The sequence below is a fragment of the Triticum aestivum genome, chromosome 7D, assembly GCF_018294505.1.
Source record: "Triticum aestivum cultivar Chinese Spring chromosome 7D, IWGSC CS RefSeq v2.1, whole genome shotgun sequence".
Taxonomy (NCBI): Eukaryota; Viridiplantae; Streptophyta; class Magnoliopsida; order Poales; family Poaceae; genus Triticum; species Triticum aestivum.
In genome coordinates this window covers 505,791,789-505,797,456 of record NC_057814.1, presented here as the reverse complement: position 1 = coordinate 505,797,456, position 5,668 = coordinate 505,791,789, and the positions used below count along the sequence as shown (strand labels likewise).

General features: G+C 49.5%; 1 pseudogene; it reads left to right on the top strand.

Annotated features, from left to right (window-relative positions):
• The first annotated feature begins 1,844 nt into the window (after positions 1-1,844).
• Positions 1,845-4,784, top strand: LOC123171207 (uncharacterized; annotated as a pseudogene).
• The last annotated feature ends 884 nt before the right edge of the window (positions 4,785-5,668 follow it).

The window sequence follows — 5,668 nt, the reverse complement described above, 5'->3', positions numbered from 1 at the left end:
CTTAGCAAGGAAGGTGTTTGGCAAGAGTATTTGCACAACAAATACTTACACTCTAAAACGATATTAGGAAGAAGGGGTCGGGAGGCTTCTCATGGATCTAGCTGTAATTTTCTTCTTTTTCGGGGTTACCTTGTAATGCTGGTTGGTTATTAGATCTGAGGGTCTATTTCACAAAAAGAAAGGCTACCGATTCAACGTTTTGGAAGGGCTTGTTGAAGGTCAAATCCTTCTTTTCTAATCAAGGTTCATTTAAGGTTGGTGATGGCCAATCAAGATATCTCGTCGGGCGACACTCCATTTGCTCTACAATATCCGACCATTTACAATATTGCGTTCAAAAAGGAGGCATGGGTGGCCTCGGTTCTTGGGGCTAGCCATTGAACATTCAATTCGGAAGGACTTTACTTGGTGATAAATAGGGATGGCAATGGGGCCCCATACCCGCCAAACCCATGGGGATTTCATCTATTAGGTGGTGGGGATGTGTGAAAACTTTCCCCATGGGGATATTTATCGAAATAAGTTATTCCCCATGGGGTATAATGGGGATGGTAACAGTGTCATATTCCCCAGACCCGATACCCATTGAGGACCCACTTTTTACATATGGCACGTAGGACCATGTATAGTTCTATGTATATACACTGCAACCAACCATAAAAAATCACAAAACCACAAGAGCCCTAAAAAAATATTAACCCTACCTCACGTCCTCACCATAGAAAAAAGGTAGGTTTAAACTATTCAATATTTTGTGTTGCAAACATGCTCGTTATGGCTTGTTATGTGTTCAATAATGTTGCATACACATATTGTGTTCACCTCTCACTATTAGTGCATCATGCATTTCTTTTGTTCACCCATATATTGATTATAGTCTACCATATAATATATATGACTACTTGTTCATGGGATGGGAATCCTAATGGGGCCCTGTTTCCCAGTAGGTCCTGGGGTATGGGCAAATTTCAACCCTGATCGTGTAAATGGGGATGAGGATCGATGACGAGGAATTGGTGGGGATGGGGATGTTCTAGGGGTCCCCATAGGGGATTATCCCCATTTTCCATTCTAGTGATAAATGAACAAAACGACTCCATTTAGTTCGTAGAATGATGTCGATCAATCTAACACAGATGCCAGATGTGTTTCAATGCAGGTTGAGTCTTTTCACCATAAAAGTGAATGTATGCGGACCTTACGAATTCCAGGCCCATTTTTTGCGTACACATTTAAAACATAAGTTCATTCTAAATTAAAGTTTTCATGTGATTTCTTCAAAGAGATGTAATTCTTACCAAAGATAATCTGGCAAACCGTAATTTGCACGATAACAACAAATGTTGCTATTGTGCTAAAAAAGGAAATAAGTCCTCATTATTCATGTCTTGCCCATTGAGTAACTTGATTTGGTGCACAGTTCATGTTACTTATGCTACTTCCAATGCATGGTGCTTACATGAGGTGCTAAGCAGATTAAAAACTTTAGCAACTAAAGCCCCCAATGCATAGGTGCTTTAGAGCATCTCCACTCGCCCCCCTTGAACAGCCCCCAGGGCGCCTTTTTTAGCACCGGCGCTGAAAAATCGGCCCAGTCGCGCCCCAGGTCCTTCATTATCGCCGGTTTGGACCGAAATAACAGCCGGTGAACCCGAGCCGAACCCAGGCCCCCCGGGGGCGTCTCAGGGTGACGGCCGAAGCGAAAAGGTGTGTGGGCCTGCTCTGTCGGCGACAGGCAGACCTTTTCCCGCCATTTCCCCCCTTTCCCTCCATTTCCTCATTGCTTCCCCCTTCTACCCAGCCGCTCCCGCCGTTCTCCTCCTGCTCCCCGCCATCCAGCCGCCATGTTGCCGAAGAAGTATTCAGCCCCTCGCCATGCTGCCGATTCCACCCAGCTGAAGCAGAGGAAGCCGAGGGTGCCGATGGCAAAACCACCTGGCGTGTCCAACGCCGAGTGGAGGGCGGAGGTTCAGCGGCGGGAGGCTGTCACCACCGACCGGCGCAACAGGCTCAACGCCAAGAAGGCTAGGGACGCGGCGGTGGCGGCGGCGGCACAGGCAGAGGCGTCTCACGCGGGGATGATGAAGCCGCCCGACCACTGCCCGCAAGCTACGTGCGAGAGCCAACAGAGCGTCGCGTCGCCGGCCAACTTCTCGCCACCGCCGCTGCCCTGGGGTGCGCACCCTCGCCTGGCTACTCCGACGGTGACGCACATGGTGGGTTCAACCCCAACATCACCTTCCCACATGGTGCGTCGCCACGTGCCTCCCCCTCCAGCCTGAATCCCGACCAGCGCACTCCCTCCCCCGCGTTCGTTGGCCTCCACACCCAGTACAGCTACTCGTCGTCGGCGTACTCAGCCTCGCCGACGCGGCCTCTGCGCTGGGATGCCCTACCCTTCGTGCACACCTAGACACCACATTTTGGCAACCCCGACGCGACCGACACCGACATGGACGAGATCATCACGAGCGGCTCAGTCTCCGCCGCCTCCTACCCCGGGTTCCACGCGCAAGACGAAACAATGGTCACCATCGTCGACATGGACGACGAGCTCAACGACGCCGCGGAAGGGCAGGAGGAAGAGGAGGAGATGAAGCCGGCGCCACCGAGGAAAGGAAGAAAGAAGAAGCGGGTGGCCAATGCCAGGCCGGGCGAGCCGCGCATCAAGTGGACGTCCAAGGAAGACGAGTGCCTCACCGAAGCATGAAAGACCGTCAGCATCGACCCGATCACCGGCTCGGATAAGAACGCCGACACGTACTGGAGACGGATCAAGTCGGCGTTCGATGAGCGCAAGTTGGTCGACCCCTACTTCGCCACCATCCACATGCAGCGCGACGAAAAGGCCATGCCGAACCATTGGGCGATCATCCAGGCGGCCCGCAACAAATAGCACGGGATCGTTGAGGAGATCGCGGCTCGCCCGAAAAGCGGCGCCAACATCGAGGGTCAAGTATGCCCAGTCGCCGGCTCACTTCTTTCACCGTGTACGTCGCCGACAGTTGTTCTTCGGCTGCGCAGATGGTTTGGATGTTCAACATGTATCGCCAGGACAGCAGCGACCAAGAGTTCAAGTTCCTTCACGCCAAGGCCAAGGAGACGTACAAGCCGGACGCACCCGCCCGGGGGGCGGCGGATGGGCGCCCCGATGGCAACATAAGAGCCAAGATGACGAGGGACGCGACACCGGCTGTCGAGCGACTGCAATCAACGGATCGAGCAGTGCATCAGCGACGCCAAGAACAGCGCCGCAGAGAGGGAGGAGAAATCCGACGCACGGTGGTCAGTGTTGATGACGAAGCATGATGTGAAGCTCGACCTTCTCAGGACCAACGTCGCGGCGAAGAAAAGGAACACCGACCTGGCGCTCTTGATGGGGGCCGACATGTCGACGATGGACGAGCAGGTCAAGGCATGGTACCTGGCGGAGCGCGGCCTCATCTTGAACCAGATGCCTTCGACCACCACGCCGACTCCAACGCCAACGCCCAGCCCGAGCGATGAAGCCACACCGACGCCGACCAGCCCGAAAACAGAAGCCACGCCGAAGCCGTCCAGTCCCACGCCGGAGGAGCCCGTCGTTTTATGCATTCCTTTGTCTACACATCCGTCCTTTTGAACGCTGAACTTTCGTGTATATTTGATCGCCGAACTGTGGCATGATGATCGCCGAATTTGTGGCATTTTTTGGCAGTGGGAAAGACAAGTTTGAATTTATGTGCGTCTTAGGGCCGAAACCTGGGTGCGCGGCCAGGAACTGGATCGCCCCCAAGGCGAAAAAACCGCCGGCGCATAGGCCAAAACACAATCGTCGGGTGCACTGGGGGCTGAACGAGTGGAGATTCTCTAACTTGTTGGTGCTAACCATCCTTCATTTAATAATTTTGCCACTAAGTTCTTCATGTATTGGTGGGATTCTTTCATTTAAGTGTTTTGCCTAGGTTCACTTGTATCTTTAGCGCGCATGTGTGCACGCTAGGGCATCTTTCTTGTAAACTTTACAGGATATTATTTTATCTGTATTTTTTAGTCATTGTATGAATGTTTTTAGGGATTCAAAAATACACATGTACGCATTACCCAAAACCAAAACCCAAATGAACGCGATGTTGATGAGCATGGATTCACAGATGAAACTTTAAAATAAGGGCCATGAGGCAACACCTCATTGGATGGGCGAAACATAACAATGGGATATATAAAAAAGAAAAATGGCGGCTTTGTACCATTATTGATGACCTCGACAAAATTGCAGAGACGCGCACCTTATCTCAACAAAAGATTGAATTGAAAAATCAATCTAATGAGAAGGTTGCACGTCTTTTACGAGAAGAAGAGATCAAATACTACCAAAGATCCAAAGCTGATTTCATTCTGATGGGTGATGGTAATACAAGATACTTCCAATTGGTCGCCAATCGGCGGCATAGGAAGAAATGTATTTATAGTCTCCAACAAGATGAGGGGAGGATCGAAGGCCGGGAGGAGCTCAAAAAGTATATCACCAACTACTACAAATCTCTGTTCGGGGCGACGGCTGAAGGGAACTTCACCCTTGATGAGACCCGAACAGTTGATATTCCACAAGTCACGGCAGAAGAAAATGATATCCTTACAACACCATTCTCTGAAGAGGAGGTGAGAGATGCGGTGTTCCAAATGGAACATAACAAAGCTCGAGGTCCAGATGGTTTCCCCGCAGAATTCTATCAGAATTTCTGGGATATAATCAAGTCTGACCTTTTGGAGTTGTTCAATTGTCTTCACGCTGACAGACTTGACCTATTCAGACTTAATTTTGGTGAGATTGTCTTGTTGCCGAAGATTAAGGAGGCCGAACGGATCCAACAGTTCAGACCCATATGCCTCCTTAATGTTAGCTTCAAAATTTTCACCAAAGTGGCTACAAATAGGTTAAACTCGATAGCTAACTATGTTGTCCGGCCATCTCAAATGGCTTTCATGCAAGAAAGAAATATACTCGATGGAGTAGTAATCCTGCATGAGACCGTCCATGAGATGCACCAAAAAAACATGAGTGTAGTAGTATTCAAGATTGACTTTGAAAAAGCCTATGACAAGGTCAAATGGCCTTTCCTCCAACAGGCCCTAAGGATGAAAGGTTTCTCTGATAAATGGTAATTTTGTAACTGGAGGTAGTGTGGCCATCAAAGTCAATGATGATGTAGGACATTACTTTCAAACAAAAAAAGAACTACGACAGGGTGACTCCATGTCCCAAATGTTATTTAACATTGTCGCTGCATGTTGGCTATTATGATTGAGCGTGCCAAGAAGGACGGCCAGATTACAGGAGTAGTGCCACACCTTGTGGATGGTGGCCTTTCTATTCTGCAACATGCCGATGACACAGTTCTCTTTATGGAACATGACCTGGACAAGGCTCGAAACCTGAAACTCTTGTTGTCATCGTTTGAGCAAATGCTGGGTCTTAAAATAAACTTCAATAAAAGCGAACTTTTCTGCTTTGGAGAAGCCACTAAGGCGGCAGCCGAGTATGCTGACCTGTTTGGTTGCGCACATGGCCAATTCCTGATTAAATAATTGGGAATACCGATTCATTATCGGCGCCTCGACATTGCAGAGTGGAAGCATGTAGAGAGCAGTTAGAAAAATGATTGAGCACTTGGAAAGGCAAGTTGCT